The sequence below is a fragment of the Ovis canadensis genome, chromosome 3 (assembly GCF_042477335.2).
Source record: "Ovis canadensis isolate MfBH-ARS-UI-01 breed Bighorn chromosome 3, ARS-UI_OviCan_v2, whole genome shotgun sequence".
Classification (NCBI taxonomy): Eukaryota; Metazoa; Chordata; class Mammalia; order Artiodactyla; family Bovidae; genus Ovis; species Ovis canadensis.
In genome coordinates this window covers 132,525,665-132,540,758 of record NC_091247.1, presented here as the reverse complement: position 1 = coordinate 132,540,758, position 15,094 = coordinate 132,525,665, and positions in this window count along the sequence as shown.

The window sequence follows — 15,094 nt, the reverse complement described above, 5'->3', positions numbered from 1 at the left end:
CCAAGGGGGTATCTTCTAGGCAAATGTCAAGGCAATCCCAACTAGGATCCATTTAAACACTGCACAGCTCACTGCCCTGTCCCACAACACTGATAAAGTGACCAAAGTGCTGACTTTGTTTTTGAGCCACCCCTCTCCCTGCATAGCTGCTACTTCTCTTATCTCTGTGTGACCTCTAAGCCAACTGCAAATGAGGGAGGGATTCAAGGCAGCGGCAGGTCTGGGCTCTACCAGGGCTCCTGGCAATAGTCTGAGCTGGGTTCACCCTTTTCCCTTCAACTTTACTCTCGGTCCATGTGGCAGTTTTAAGTTCTAACATCCTGGCTACAGTCTCTGCACATCTGTAAACTTGTGCCTTATTTTTCATTTCAAAGTTATGAGATGCCTATTTTGGAAAATAAGGATAATTGGAAAAGCAGTGAATTTGATTTGATATGACAGAAGAAAGCAATTGGAGAGGATATCATAACTACTCAAGCTTGCAGGAACTTTTTTTATTGCCAGTGAAGAACTTTCTCAATTTGGACAAAGACACAAGCATGATGTGTTCTTGATAAGTGCTTTTCTTTCCAAAAATCTAAAAATAGTTTACAATTAGCCTGTCATGCATTTATAAGGGTGCTGGTAAATGCTACCATTCCTTCAGGAAAAAAGAAAAGGTGGTGAGAAAAGAAACTACACACACACACACACACACACAAGTTGAAGGAGAGAGGATTTCCTGGTATAGAGCCCCATACCCATTAGTTGAGCAATATCCATTCAGTAACAAACAAAATAAAATACAGTACTGGCTGCTGAAAGAATGAAGGATAGGGAATGCAAGATAGCAATGGTTTGATACATAGGTTGTCAAAAGCATTAAAGGAATACACATGAAAGCGTGTAGAACAGAGCTGGATACATAGAAAAAGCTATCAGTAAACATCTCTCATTTTCATTAATTATTTTCCTTTAAGAAACTAAAGATAAATATACACAAAGATACCTAATAGTAATCTATTCCAATACTAGAAGAAGATTTTACATATGTTAGTTCTTTTATGCATCCCTAGCAACTAACTTGGCAGGGATCAGTAACATGTACAGGATTCAGTTGCAGTCAGCATATATTAACTACAGATCAATGCAAGAGGCAGTAAATATATACAACAATGGTTGATTTTTCCCCAAATCACAGGGAACATTTAACAATGTTTGGAAATATTTCAGGTTGCCACCACTTGGAGGGAAGGGTTACCGCTGGTTTCTAGTAGGTAGAGGCTAGGGGTGTTGCTACACACTACACAATGCACAGGACAGCCCCCTCCCCCGCAGTTAAAAATCATTAGGTCCCAAAGGCCAACAGTGACAAGAAGTCTAAAGACTTGGCACCTCAAGATTAGGAGACATGTATTTCAGACACAAGAGAATATAAGAGAAAAATAGGGGAGAGGGAAACGCTAACATAAAAAGCAATAATAAAAGAATTAAAAGCCCACAAGAGGAGTTCAGGGAACAGTGTGAAGCACACTTTGGGTTGTATGTTCCCATCTCTTGTCATTACCAGTGTGCATTTCTCCTCCACATTCATTTTGTGCCCTGGATCATTCAACAGAACATCTAGTCATGTGACTCTGATCCAGGAATCCACTTTCACAATCAATTTCATTTACCTTCAAGAAACCACAACTTCTCCCCTTGGTTTGCCTGTCTGTAACAAATACAGCAACTCTAGAGTTCTTTAAAACAATTTCATGCCATGCTTTGCTTAATGTAGATACATGAAGAGCTCCCTCTCTCTTTAATACCTATTTCACTCGACAAGGGAAGAGGCACTTTACATTTTTTTGAGATGTCCAAATGTCCATGAAACGCATTCAGTAAGTAACCTGAAACTAAGTGTAGAAATGAAGACGATTACCAGATCTTAAGGAATTTCCATTTTCAGCCATATACATTAATATGAAACAAAACATATTAGGCATATATCATCTCAAGCCATTATCAGAAACATGTTTCTTCTTTAATCAGTCATTTCTTTGAGTAAATGTGTTTTCTCTGTTAAGTACTAAAATAAGTGAGACCTTGTTCCTACATTTTGAGTTCTCATTTGTAAGAATTTCATTAAAAAAATATCAAATGTTTGAGCACATTTCTTCCATTACTAGGATCTTATTAATATCTTATTGTCCCCTTCACGTCCCAATATTAAAGAATACACTTAAATACACTAAACAAAGACAACGCTTGAGGAAAAACCAAATTAATTACTAAAACGTAAGAAATGAGGATTAGAGGGTAATTTCACAGTTAATACATATTTGGTTATCAATGTTTGATTTTAATTCAACTAAATAATGATATTTTTCCTAGGTCTTGCTATTTTAAACATTCTAGTAATTTGTGCATATCTGATAGAGAAGCCAGAACCACCAAATTGAAAGAATATGAAAAAAAAACAAAAACAAAAACTAGCAGCTGCCCAATATAATAACCCTGAAGAAAAGAAATTGGTCAAGAGTGCAATTCTTTTGTTTGCTTTTAATTTCCTTCTAGCTTTTAAAAATATATCTTGTGTTCAGATAAATGCTGCATCAAAGTAGTCATGATAAATAATTAGAGTGTTATCAAAGACCGTTTTGTTCTTCCAGCTGCCAGAACTGTTTTATTTACATAGTATGTGAAGTGATTCAAAAACAGCTGCTATTTTATGTGAGCTATTCCATGATTTGATTTGAAATGCTTTCCTCAAATATAACCAATGTCATTTTAAGAGCAATGACAGACTCATGACAAAACAGTTTTCGGACTGTCGTGCATCTTAGAAGGAAAATAACTGCGATTGATGGATGGATGTTGTAAATGGAAATGTATGGTTTCCAAAGGGAGATGTTAGCTTAAAATTGCATGGTCTCAGGGTGAGTGTGTGAATGGCACAACTGAGGAAAATGTGCACAGGTCAGACACCTAGAAGACTTTCCCAGAAATTCATCCTGCCTGAGAGCAGACAGTTCACTTCCTAATTTAATTTACCTCACCTTTGGAGTCAGCTACTCTCCTACACGATGTAACAACAGAAATAGTGAGATGCATGTGTAAATTCTCCTGTATAGAAGTTAACATAAGCAGGACAAGGCGAGATCAGGAAGAAAAAAACAAAAAAAAAAGAAAAACCAAAGTGCACCAGCACAAGCAAATGAGTAAGGCAAAGGAAAAAAAAAAAAAAAAGGAATAAAAAGAAATACGGAGGAGAGGAAAGGAAAGACTGTTATCCCAACGGCCTCATTTTCCCCCCTACTCATGACAATGGAGTTCCTTTTAATCTCTTTGTTAATATGGGTGCCTGCTTGTTTGATTTTCTATTCCTTACACCATAGAAATACTTCTTGTTTTTCTCAGAGAGAGGGACACAAGTTGAGTACTTTAGGATTTTTAACTACAGCTAAAATATGCTATGAGGTAATGCAACAGGAATGACCAAGACACCTCAGAATGTCACTTATTAATTAGGGGATTTATTTACTTGTTGGTGCTCCAACTCAAACTCTTTTAGCGATGGGATATCCAAGCTATGTTCCAGAGGTCTAATCAATACTTTTTTTCCCCAATCAGCGTGTCACAAATTTATTATTGATATCACTTAGGAAATCACAGCTTTGTCTATGTCAACAACTTCTTGCCACTAATGTATTTCTTCAGATTCTTTCAAGATATTTTATCTTTGGGAGATACAATGCACAGAATACATAAACTGATGTTTTTTTCATATCATAAAATCATATTGAATGCTATGTTTAATATAAGCTTAAACATATGAGTCCATAATAAATAAATCATAATTTTTTCAGTTCATGATTATTACTAAGTGCCTGTGTTTGATTTTCTATTATTTGTTGATGTACAATGTATATTTATTTTAGATATATACTTAAATAGAATGCCCATGAGTAGAGTTTTGGTTAATTAAATTCTGAAAAGTATATTAAATGGAATATTATATAGCTAAAAAAGACTGAATTACTACATTTGATAAAAGCTTCAGAAAGAACAACAATAAAGAGGTGGAGAAACTGGAAACCATAAACTAAATCAAATGGGAACATTGAATATGAAATAGAAAATGTGAAACAAACTAGATAAAAGATCATCATATAATTCAGTCATGTTTTAACATGGCTGTTCATTAGAATGACATCTGGAGTTTTGAGAAAAAAAAAGAAAACCTAGGCATTTGTATTATTCAGAAAATTCCAAGACAATTCTAATGTGCAAATGAATTTTAAAAAGAGATTGCAGGTGTTTTTCTATTAAATGATCATTTTAGTGATATAAAATTCTATTATTTTTCTATTGACCAATCATGATATAATGGTATTAAAATAAATAATAATTACATAATCACAATAGTACATCTCACAATAGTACATCATGAGAAACGCTGGGCTGGATGAAGCATAAGCTGGAATCAAAACTGCTGGGAGAAATATCAATAAACTCAGGTATGCAGATGACACCACCCTTAGGCAGAAAGCGAAGAGGAACTAAAGAGCCTCTTGATGAAAGTGAAAGAGGAGAGTGAAAAAGTTGGCTTAAAGCTCAACATTCAGACAACTAAGGTCATCACATCTGGTCCCATCACTTCCTGGGAAATAGATGGGGAAACAGTGGCTGACTTTATTTTTCTGGGCTCCAAAATCACTACAGATGGTGATTGCAGCCATGAAATTAAAAGACACTCCTTGGAAAGAAAGTTATGACCAACGTAGATAACATATTCAAAAGCAGAGACATTACTTTGTCAACAAAGGTCTGTCTAGTCAAGGCTATGTTTTTACCAGTAGTCATGTATGGATGTGAGAGTTGGACTATAAAGAAAGCTGAGCACCGAAGAATTGATGCTTTTGAACTGTGGTGTTAGAGAAGACTCTTAAGAGTCCCTTGGACTGCAAGGAGATCCATCCAGTCTATCCTAAAGGAGATCAGTCCTGAGTGTTCATTGGAAGGACTGATGTTGAAGCTGAAACTCCAATACTTTGGCCACCTGGTGGGAAGAGCCAACTCATTTGAAAAGGCCCTAATGCTGGGAAAGATTGAAGGGGAGAAGATTGGGAGGAGAACAGGACAACAGAGGATGAGATGGTTGGATGGCATCACTGACTCAATGGACATGAGTCTGAGTAAACTCTAGGAGTTGGAGATGGACAGGGAGGCCTGGTGTGTTGCAGTTCTTGGGGTTGGACACGACTGAGTGATTGAACTGAACTGAACTGAATCACAATTGTAAAAGACGTTTATCAGTTTTCACAGTCAATAGCCAGACAAAAAATAAAAGATTATTAAATTGCAAGCCATAATGGAAACATTATTAACCTAACAGTATAAAATATTACATACAATTTGGGGAGTTAAGTAGGATGATGTGGTAAGTAGAAAGTGCATACATGTACATGTTTTCACTTTACCCAACCAGTCTATGTCTTTTGGCTGGTGCAATTAATCCATTTACATTTAAGGTAATTGGGGGCTTCCCTCAGCTCAGTTGGTAAAGAATATATCTGCAATGCAGGAGACCCCGGTTAAATTCCTAGGTTGGAAAGATCCGCTGGAGAAAAGAAAGGCTACCCACTCCAGTCTTCTTGGGCTTCCCCTTGTGGCTCAGCTGGTAAAGAATCCACCTGCAATGAGGGAGACCTGGGTTCGATCCCTGGGTTGGGAAGATTTCCTGAAGAAGGGAAAGGCTAACCACTCCAATATTCTGGCCTGCAGAACTCCATAGTATAGTCCATGGGGTCGCAAAGAGTCGGGCATGACTAAGTGACTTTCCCTTCACTTCATGATCCTATTTCATCTTCTTTACTGTTTTGATTTTTTTTAAAAATAATATTTTCCTTCTCTTGTGTTTCCTGCCTACAAAAGGTCCTTTAGCATTTGTTGTAAAGCTGTATTTGTGGTGCTGACTCTCCTAACATTTGCTTATCTGTAGAGCTTTTTATTTCTCTGTCAAATATGAACAAGATTCTTGCTGGGTAGACTATTCTTGATTGTAGGTTCTTCCCTTTCATCACTTTAAATATCATGCCGTTTCCTTCTGGTTTGTAGAGTTTCTGTTGAGAAATTAGCTGATAACCTTATGAGAGTTCCCATATATGTTATTTGTTGTTTTTTCCCTTGTTGGTTTTAATATTTTATCTTTGTCTTTAATTTTTGCCAGTTTGATTACTATGTGTCTTGGTGTGTTCCTCCTTGGGTTCTTACCCTAGGGGCTTGCTGGGCTTCCTGGACTTGGTTGACAATTTCCTATCCCATGTTAGGGAATTTTTCAGCTATTATCTCTTCAAAAATTTTCTTGGATCCTCTCTCTCTCACTTCTCCTTCTAGGACCCCTACATTGCAAATGTTGGTACATTTAATTGTCCCAGAGGTCTCCTAGGCTGTCTTCATCTGTTTTTCTATCTTTTTTCTATATTCTGTTTTGTGGCAATGACTTCCACCATTCTGTCTTCCAGGTCACTTGTCCATCCTTCTGCCTCAATTATTCTGCTATCGATTCTGTGTAGTGTATTGTTCAGCTCTGTTCTTTAAATTTTCAAGGTCTTTGGTAAACATTTCTTACATCGTCTCCATTCTTTTACTGAGATCCTGGATCATAGTCACTATGTTTACTCTGAATTCGTTTCCTGGAAAGTTGCCTAAAGCTTTTGTATAGACACACACACACATAAATAGTATGTATAATATAATATATACTTTAGAAAACTTAGGAGTTTTTGCTTAGCAAAAATGTTTATGACATTTTGGTTCCACTTGTTTGACTTAAATATGAATAGAATGCTAGATTTCTAATTTACATTCATTCAAAACTTTGATATGGTTCCATTTATTCTGGCATCTAGTATTACTGCTAAAAATCTAGAAAGCTTATTATTTTAGTAATTCAAAACAAATTGAATGAGGCTTGAAAGTCCTAATCCAATTCTGAAAATATAAAGAATACTATGCTGTTAAAAACAGGAAGTTAACATGTGATAGAGTGCTATTAACTAAAGTAGAAATTTTGTTCAAATTTCACAGAATTTTATGCTAGCGTCTGTTTTTTGTTTTCACACCTTATTGAAGATTCCACACTGTATGTAGTTGCATTGTGCAGGTTCAATGTGATGCAATAAATTCCGATAAATTCTCTGTTCATTTCTATTCTGTTACAAATAGTTTCTAATATTCTTTGTAATGGCGTCTTAGACACAACTGTCATTTAAAAGTGGGCATTTAATTTCCAAATACATGGGGTTTTAAAAGCATATTTGATATTAATTTCTTATTGAAATGTCTTCTTCTCTGCAATAACACTCTGTGGGTTGTTTTTTTTTTTCACTCTTTTAGAGTTATTGAGGCTTTCAATGGTTAAGTCAAAGATTTCTCTTGATAATTGTCACATGACATGTGAAAATATATGGATTATTTTCAAATATTTTTGATATTGATTTTTAACGTACTCCACAGTGATAAGAGAACAAAATCTACATGATTTCAGGAATTTAGACCCTGAAATCTTTGCAAATTGATTTATATCCCTAGATATGTTCCAGGTCTGCTGGTTTATAGTCTATGGTAACTTGAACAGAATTTGTATCCTATTGTTGTATGAAATTTTTATGAATATTAATTATGTTGAATTCACTTGTAATGCTTTTCAGATCTACTATATCCTATTTTTCTGTCTATTCATTCTATTAATTTTTGAGAGTTTGATATTGAAATTCCAACTAAAAATGTTAATTTATCTACTTAAATAATTGTAATAGAGGATCTATACATAACTTTATTCTGTTTTTCCAATATCCTATAAATGTTATTGTACTTTCATAATTAAAAAAAAATGAAATTAATATTTAGAATACTAAAAAAAAGAGAGAGAGAGAGAATGAATTAAATCCTTATGTGGAATTCCCAGAATATAGAAAGGCCACCCCAAATGCAGCAATATAACCAAGATGAAGAGACAGAGGAATACTCAGCAGGTAAAGGAACAGGAGAAATGCCCACCAAACCAAACAAAAGGGGAAGAGATAGGGAATCTACCTGAGAAAGAATTCCAAATATTGATGTGAAAATGATCCAAAATCTTGAAATCAAAATGGAATCACAGATAAGTAACCTGAAAACAAGGATTGAGAAGATGCAAGAAAGGTTTAACAAGGGCCTAGAAGAAACAAAAAAGAGTCAATATATAATGAATAATGCAATAAATGAGATCAGAAATGCTCTGGAGTCAACAAATAGTAGAATAACGGAGGCAGAAGATAGGATTAGTGAAATAGAAGATAGAATGGTAGAAATAAATGAGTCAGAGAGGAAAAAACAAAAATGAATTAAAAGAAACGAGGACAATCTCAGAGACCTCCAGGACAATATGAAACGCTCCAACATTCGAATTATAGGAGTCCCAGAAGAAGAAGACAAAAAGAAAGACCATGAGAAAATAATTGATAAGATAATAGTTGAAAACTTCGCTAAAATGGGGAAGGAAATAATCACCCAAGTCCAAGAAACACGGAGAGTTCCAAATAGGATAAACCCAAGGCGAAACACCCCAAGACACATATTAATCAAATTAACAAAGATCAAACACAAAGAACAAATATTAAAAGCATAAAGGGAAAAACAACAAATAACACACAAGGGGATTCCCATAAAGATAACAGCTGATCTTTCAATAGAAACTCTTCACGTCAGGAGGGAATGGCAAGACATACTTAAAGTGATGAAAGAAAACAACCTACAGCCCAGATTACTGTACCCAGCAAGGATTTCATTCAAATACGGACGAGAAATCAAAAGCTTTACAGACAAGCAAAAGCTGAGACAATTCAGCGCCACCAAACCAGCTCTCCAATAAATGCTGAAGGATATTCTCTAGACAGGAAACACAAAAAGGGTGTATAAACCCGAACCCAAAACAATAAAGTAAATGGTAATGGGATCATACTTATCAATAATTACCTTAAATGTAAATGGGTTAAATGCCCCAACCAAAAGGCAAAGACTGGCTGAATGGATACAAAAACAAGACCCCTCTATATGCTGCTTACAAGAGACCACCTCAAAACAAGGGACACATACAGACTGAAAGTGAAGGGCTGGAAAAAGATATACCACGCAAATAGAGACCAAAAGAAAGCAGGAGTGGCAATACTCATATCCGATAAAATAGACTTTAAAACAAAGGCTGTGAAAGGAGACAAAGAAGGACACTACATAATGATCAAAGGATCAATCCAAGAAGATATAACAATTATAAATATATATGCACCCAATATATGAGCACCACAATATGTAAGACATATGCTAACAAGTATGAGAGGGGAAATTAACAATAACACAATAAGAGCAGGAGATTTTAATACCCTACTCACATCTATGGACAGATCTACTAAACAGAAAATTAAAAAGGAAATGCAAACTTTAAATGATACACTAGACCAGTTAGACCTAATAGATATCTATTGGACATTTCACCACAAAACAATGAATTTCACCTTTTTCTCAAGTGCTCTCGGAACCTTCTCAGGATAGATCACATCCTGGGCCATAAATCTAACCTTGATAAATTTAAAAAAAATCAAAATCATTCCAAGCATCTTTTCTGACCATAATGCATTAACATTAGATCTCAATTACAGGAGAAAAACTATTAAAAATTCCAATATATGGAGGCTGAACAACACGCTTCTAAATAACTAACAAATCACAGAAGAAATCAAAAAAGAAATCAAAATATGCATAGAAATGAATGAAAATGAAAACACAACAACCCCAAACCTGTGGGACACTATAAAAGCAGTGCTAAGAGGAAAGTTCATAGCAATACAGGCATACCTCAAAAAACAAGACAAAAGTCAAATAAATAACCTAACTCTACACCTAAAGCAACGAGAAAAGGAAGAAATGGATAACCCCAGGTTTAGTAGAAGGAAAGAAATGTTAAAAATTAGGGCAGAAATAAATGCAAAAGAAACAAAAGAGACCATAGCAAAAAACAATAAAGCAAAAAGCTGGTTCTTTGAAAGGATAAATAAAATTGACAAACCATTAGCCAGACTCATCAAGAAGCAAAGAGAGAAAAATCAAATCAATGAAATTAGAAATGAAAACGGAGAGATCACAACAGACAACACAGAAATACAAAGGATCATAAGAGACTACTATCAGCAATTATATGCCAATAAAATGGACAATGTGGAAGAAATGGACAAATTCTTAGAAAAGTACAACTTTCCAAAACTGAATCAAGAAAAAATAGAAAATCTCAACAGACCCATCACAAGCATGGAAATTGAAACTGCAATCAGAAATCTTCCAGCAAACAAAAGCCCAGGTCCAGACGGCTTCACAGCTGAATTCTACCAAAAATTTCGAGAAGAGTTAACACCTATCCTACTCAAACTCTTCCAGAAAATTGCAAAGGAAGGTAAACTTCCAAACTCATTCTATGAGGCCACCATCACCCTAATACCAAAACCTGACAAAGATGTCACAAAAAAAGAAAACTACAGGCCAATATCACTGATGAACATAGATGCAAAAATCCTCAACAAAATTTTAGCAATCAGAATCCAACAACACATTAAAAAGATCATACACCATGACCAAGTGGGCTTTATCTCAGGGATGCAAGGATTCTTCAATATCTGCAAATCAATCAATGTACTTCACCACATTAACAAATTGGAAAATAAAAGCCATATGATTATCTCAATAGATGCAGAGAAGGCCTTTGACAAAATTCAACATCCATTTATGATAAAAACTCTCCAGAAAGCAGGAATAGAAGGAACATACTTCAACATAATAAAAGCTATATATGACAAACACACAGCAAACATTATCCTCAATGGTGAAAAATTGAAAGCATTTCCCCTAAAGTCAGGAACAAGACAAGGGTGCCCACTTTCACCACTACCATTCAACATAGTTCTGGAAGTTTTGGCCACAGCAATCAGAGCAGAAAAAAAAAAAAAATAAAAGGAATCCAAATTGGAAAAGAAGAAGTAAAACTCTCACTGTTTGCAGATGACATGATCCTCTACATGGAAAACCCTAAACACTCCACCAGAAAATTACTAGAGCTAATCAATGAATATAGTAAAGTTGCAGGATATAAAATCAACACACAGAAATCCCTTGCATTCCTATGCACTAATAATGAGAAAGTAGAAAAAGAAATTAAGGAAACAATTCCATTCACCATTGCAACAAAAATAACAAAATACTTGGGAATATATCTACCTAAAGAAACTAAAGACCTATATACAGAAAACTATAAAACACTGGTGAAAGAAATCAAAGAGGACACTAATAGATGGAGAAATATACCATGTTCTTGGATCAGAAGAATCAATATAGTGAAAATGAGTACACTACCCAAAGTAATCTACAGATTCAATGCAATCCCTATGAAGCTACCAGCGATATTTTTCACAGAACTAGAACAAAGAATTTCAAGATTTTTATGGAAATACAAAAAACCTCGAACAGCCAAAGCAATCTTGAGAAAGAAGAATGGAACTGGAGGAATCAACCTGCTTGACTTCAGGCTCTACTACAAATCCACAGTCATCAAGACAGTATGGTACTGGCACAGAGACAGAAATATAGATCAATGGAACAAAATAGAAAGCCCAGAGATAAATTCCACACACATATGGACACCTTATCTTTGACAAAGGAGGCAAGAATATACAATGGAGTAAAGACAATCTCTTTAACAAGTGGTGCTGGGAAAACTGGTCAACCACTTGTAAAAGAATGAAACTAGATCACTTTCTAACACCACACACAAAAATAAAGTCAATATGGATTAAAGATCTAAATATAAGACCAGAAACTATAAAACTCCCAGAGGAGAACATAGGCAAAACACTCTCCAACATAAATCACAGCAGGATCTTCTATGAGCCACCCCCCAGAATTCTGGAAATAAAAGCAAAAATAAACAAATGGGATCTAATTAAAATTAAAAGCTTCTGCACAACAAAGGAAACTATAAGCAAGGTGAAAAGACAGTCTTCGGAATGGGAGAAAATAATAGCAAATGAAGCAACTGACAAACAACTAATCTCAAAAATATACAAGCAACTTATGCAGCTCATTTCCAGAAAAATAAACGACCCAATCAAAAAATGGGCCAAAGAACTAAGTAGACATTTCTCCAAAGAAGACATACAGATGGCTAACAAACACGTGAAAAGATGCTCAACATCACTCATTATTAGAGAAATGCAAATAAAGACCACAATGAGGTACCACTTCACACCAGTCAGAATGTCTGCAATCCAAAAGTCTGCAAGCAATAAATGCTGGAGAGGATGTGGAGAAAAGGGAACCCTCCTACACTGTTGGTGGGAATGCAAACTAGTACAGCCACTATGGAGAACAGTGTGGAGATTCCTTGAAAAACTGGAAATAGAACTGCCATATGACCCAGCAATCCCACTTCTGGGCATACACACCGAGGAAACCAGAATTAAAAGAGACATATGTACCCCAATGTTCATTGCAGCACTGTTTATAATAGCCAGGACATGCAAACAACCTAAATGTCCATCAGCAGATGAATGGATAAGAAAGCTGTGGTACATATACACAATCGAGTATTACTTAGCCATTAAAAAGAATACATTTGAATCAGTTCTAATGAGATGGATGAAACTGGCACCGATTATACAGAGTGAAGTAAGCCAGAAAGAAAAACACCAATACAGTATACTAACACATTTATATGGAATTTAGAAAGATGGCAATGATGACCCTGTATGCAAGACAGCAAAAGAGACACAGATGTGTAGAGTGGATATTTGGACTCAGAGGGAGAGGGAGAGGGAGTGGGTGGGATGATTTGGGAGAATGGCATTGAAACATCTATACTATCATGTAAGAAACGAATTGCCAATCTATGTCCGATGCAGGATACAGCATGTTTGGGGCTGGTGCACGGGGATGACCCAGAGGGATGTTATGGGGAGGGAGGTGGGAGGGAGGTTCATGTTTGGGAACTCAATTCCACCCGTGGTGGATTCATGTCAATGTATGGCAAAACCAATACAGTATTGTAAAGTAAAATAAAGTAAAAATTAAAATTAAAATAAATAAATAAATAATAATAAAATTAAAAAAATAATAATAAATCCTTATGCGGCCCTGGGGTGAAATCAAAGAGTAGCATATATAACATTTCTGCATTAGTTTTTAAAAAGCAAAGCAAAGAAAAAAATGAAGATGTATACATTTGTATGGATGTTTTTCTAAACAAAAAGGAATATAAATGAACTCAAGTTACTTTGGGAGTATCAAGAGGGAATTAAAAAGAGAAATTCAGCTTTTTATTTATCAGTTCAGTTCTGTTCAGTCACTCAGTCATGTTCGATTCTTTGCAACCCCATGGACTGCATGATGCCAGGTTTCCCTGTCCATCAGCAACTCCCAGAGCTTGCTCAAACTCATATCCATTGAGCTGGTGATGCCATCGAACCATCTCATCATCTGTCGTCCCCTTCTCCTTCTGCCTTCAATCTTTCCCTGCATCAGTGTCTTTTCAAATGAATCGGTTCTTCTCATCAGGTGGCCAATGTACTGGAGATTCAGGATCAGTCCTTCCAATGAATATTCAGGACTAATTTCCTTTAGGATTGACTGGTTTGATCTCCTAGCAGTCCAAGGGACTCTCAAGAGTCTTCTCCAACACCACAATTCAAAAGCATCAATTTTCTGGCACTCAGCTTTCTCTACAGCCCAACTCTCACATGCATACATGAGTACTGGAAAAACCATAGCTTTGACTAGACGGACTTTGCCAAAGTCCAGCTCCAGGAGCCAGGGAATCAACCTGAAGGGGTGAGCGGTGTCGGCGGATGATGATGTAGCCTCTGACTCATAGTATGGAACTACATGTTTATTTCAAGCTTCAAGTTTTCTTTTATAGTTTGACAAAAGCATTAGGTCAGAGGTCTGACATTTTTAGTTTTCCCCACCCAGATTTACTGTCTTCGGAAATCATTGTCCTACAAGCAAAGTTCCTGCTTCAGTGATTCTCTCAGAATCGGCTTTACTATCTATTATCTACTTTCTCTTATGTGTCCTATACTTAACTTGTGATTACACTGTAACTCATGCCAAGTTCCTCAGTTTATTTCTTATCTTTCAAAATCCTGTTTTCCCATAGCATCTTAAGATCAGTCTCTTCTAAAAAGGCTTCTAGCTATCCTTAATTATTCCTAAACCCTAAGCTCAGCAAACTTCTTTTGCCATAAATATTCCCCTCACAAACAGGTCTCAGAAAATAATCCTTCCCATGGCCTCAAGCTGCGGCCTACATGCTCATCCTGGGACACTCTTTGTAAAGATCCTTGAACAAACATCAATGGTTATAGATTATTTTCTGGGCACAACTGCAGAAAGCTTTGTGCTTTCTCATGCTTCTCTCAAGCACCTTAACATTGTTTCCAGCCAACTCAACCGAAGAAAGGAAATAAAAAGTCAGAATCACAAGGCCTAACTTCTTCATCGAGGGGCTGTCCTGTGAGATGAGGAAAGGGGGTTGGGCCACGCCTCCGTTTTGTCAGTAATGCCTAATGCGGCTCCCGACAGGGCTTTGTTGGGAAAGTAATGTCTCTGCTTTTTAATATGCTATCTAGGTTGGTCATAACTTTTCTTCCAATGAGCAAGCGTCTTTTAATTTCATTGATGCAGTCACCATCTGCAGTGATTTTGGAGCCCCCCGAAAATAAAGTCTCTCATTGTTTCCATTGTTTCTCCATCTATTTGCCATGAAGTGATGGGACTGGATGTCATGATCTTAGTTTTTTGAATGTGAGTTTTAAGCCAGCTTTTTCACTCTCCTGTTTCACTTTCATCAAATGCTCTTTAGTTCTTCACTTTCTGAAATAAGGGTGGTGTCATCTGCATGTCTGAGGTTGTTGATATTTTTCCTAGTAATCTTGTTTCCAGCTTGTGCTTTTTCCAGCCCAGCATTTCTCATGATGCCCTCTGCATATAAGTTAAACAAGCAGGGTGACGATATACAGCCTTGACATACTCCTTTCTCAATTTGGAATCA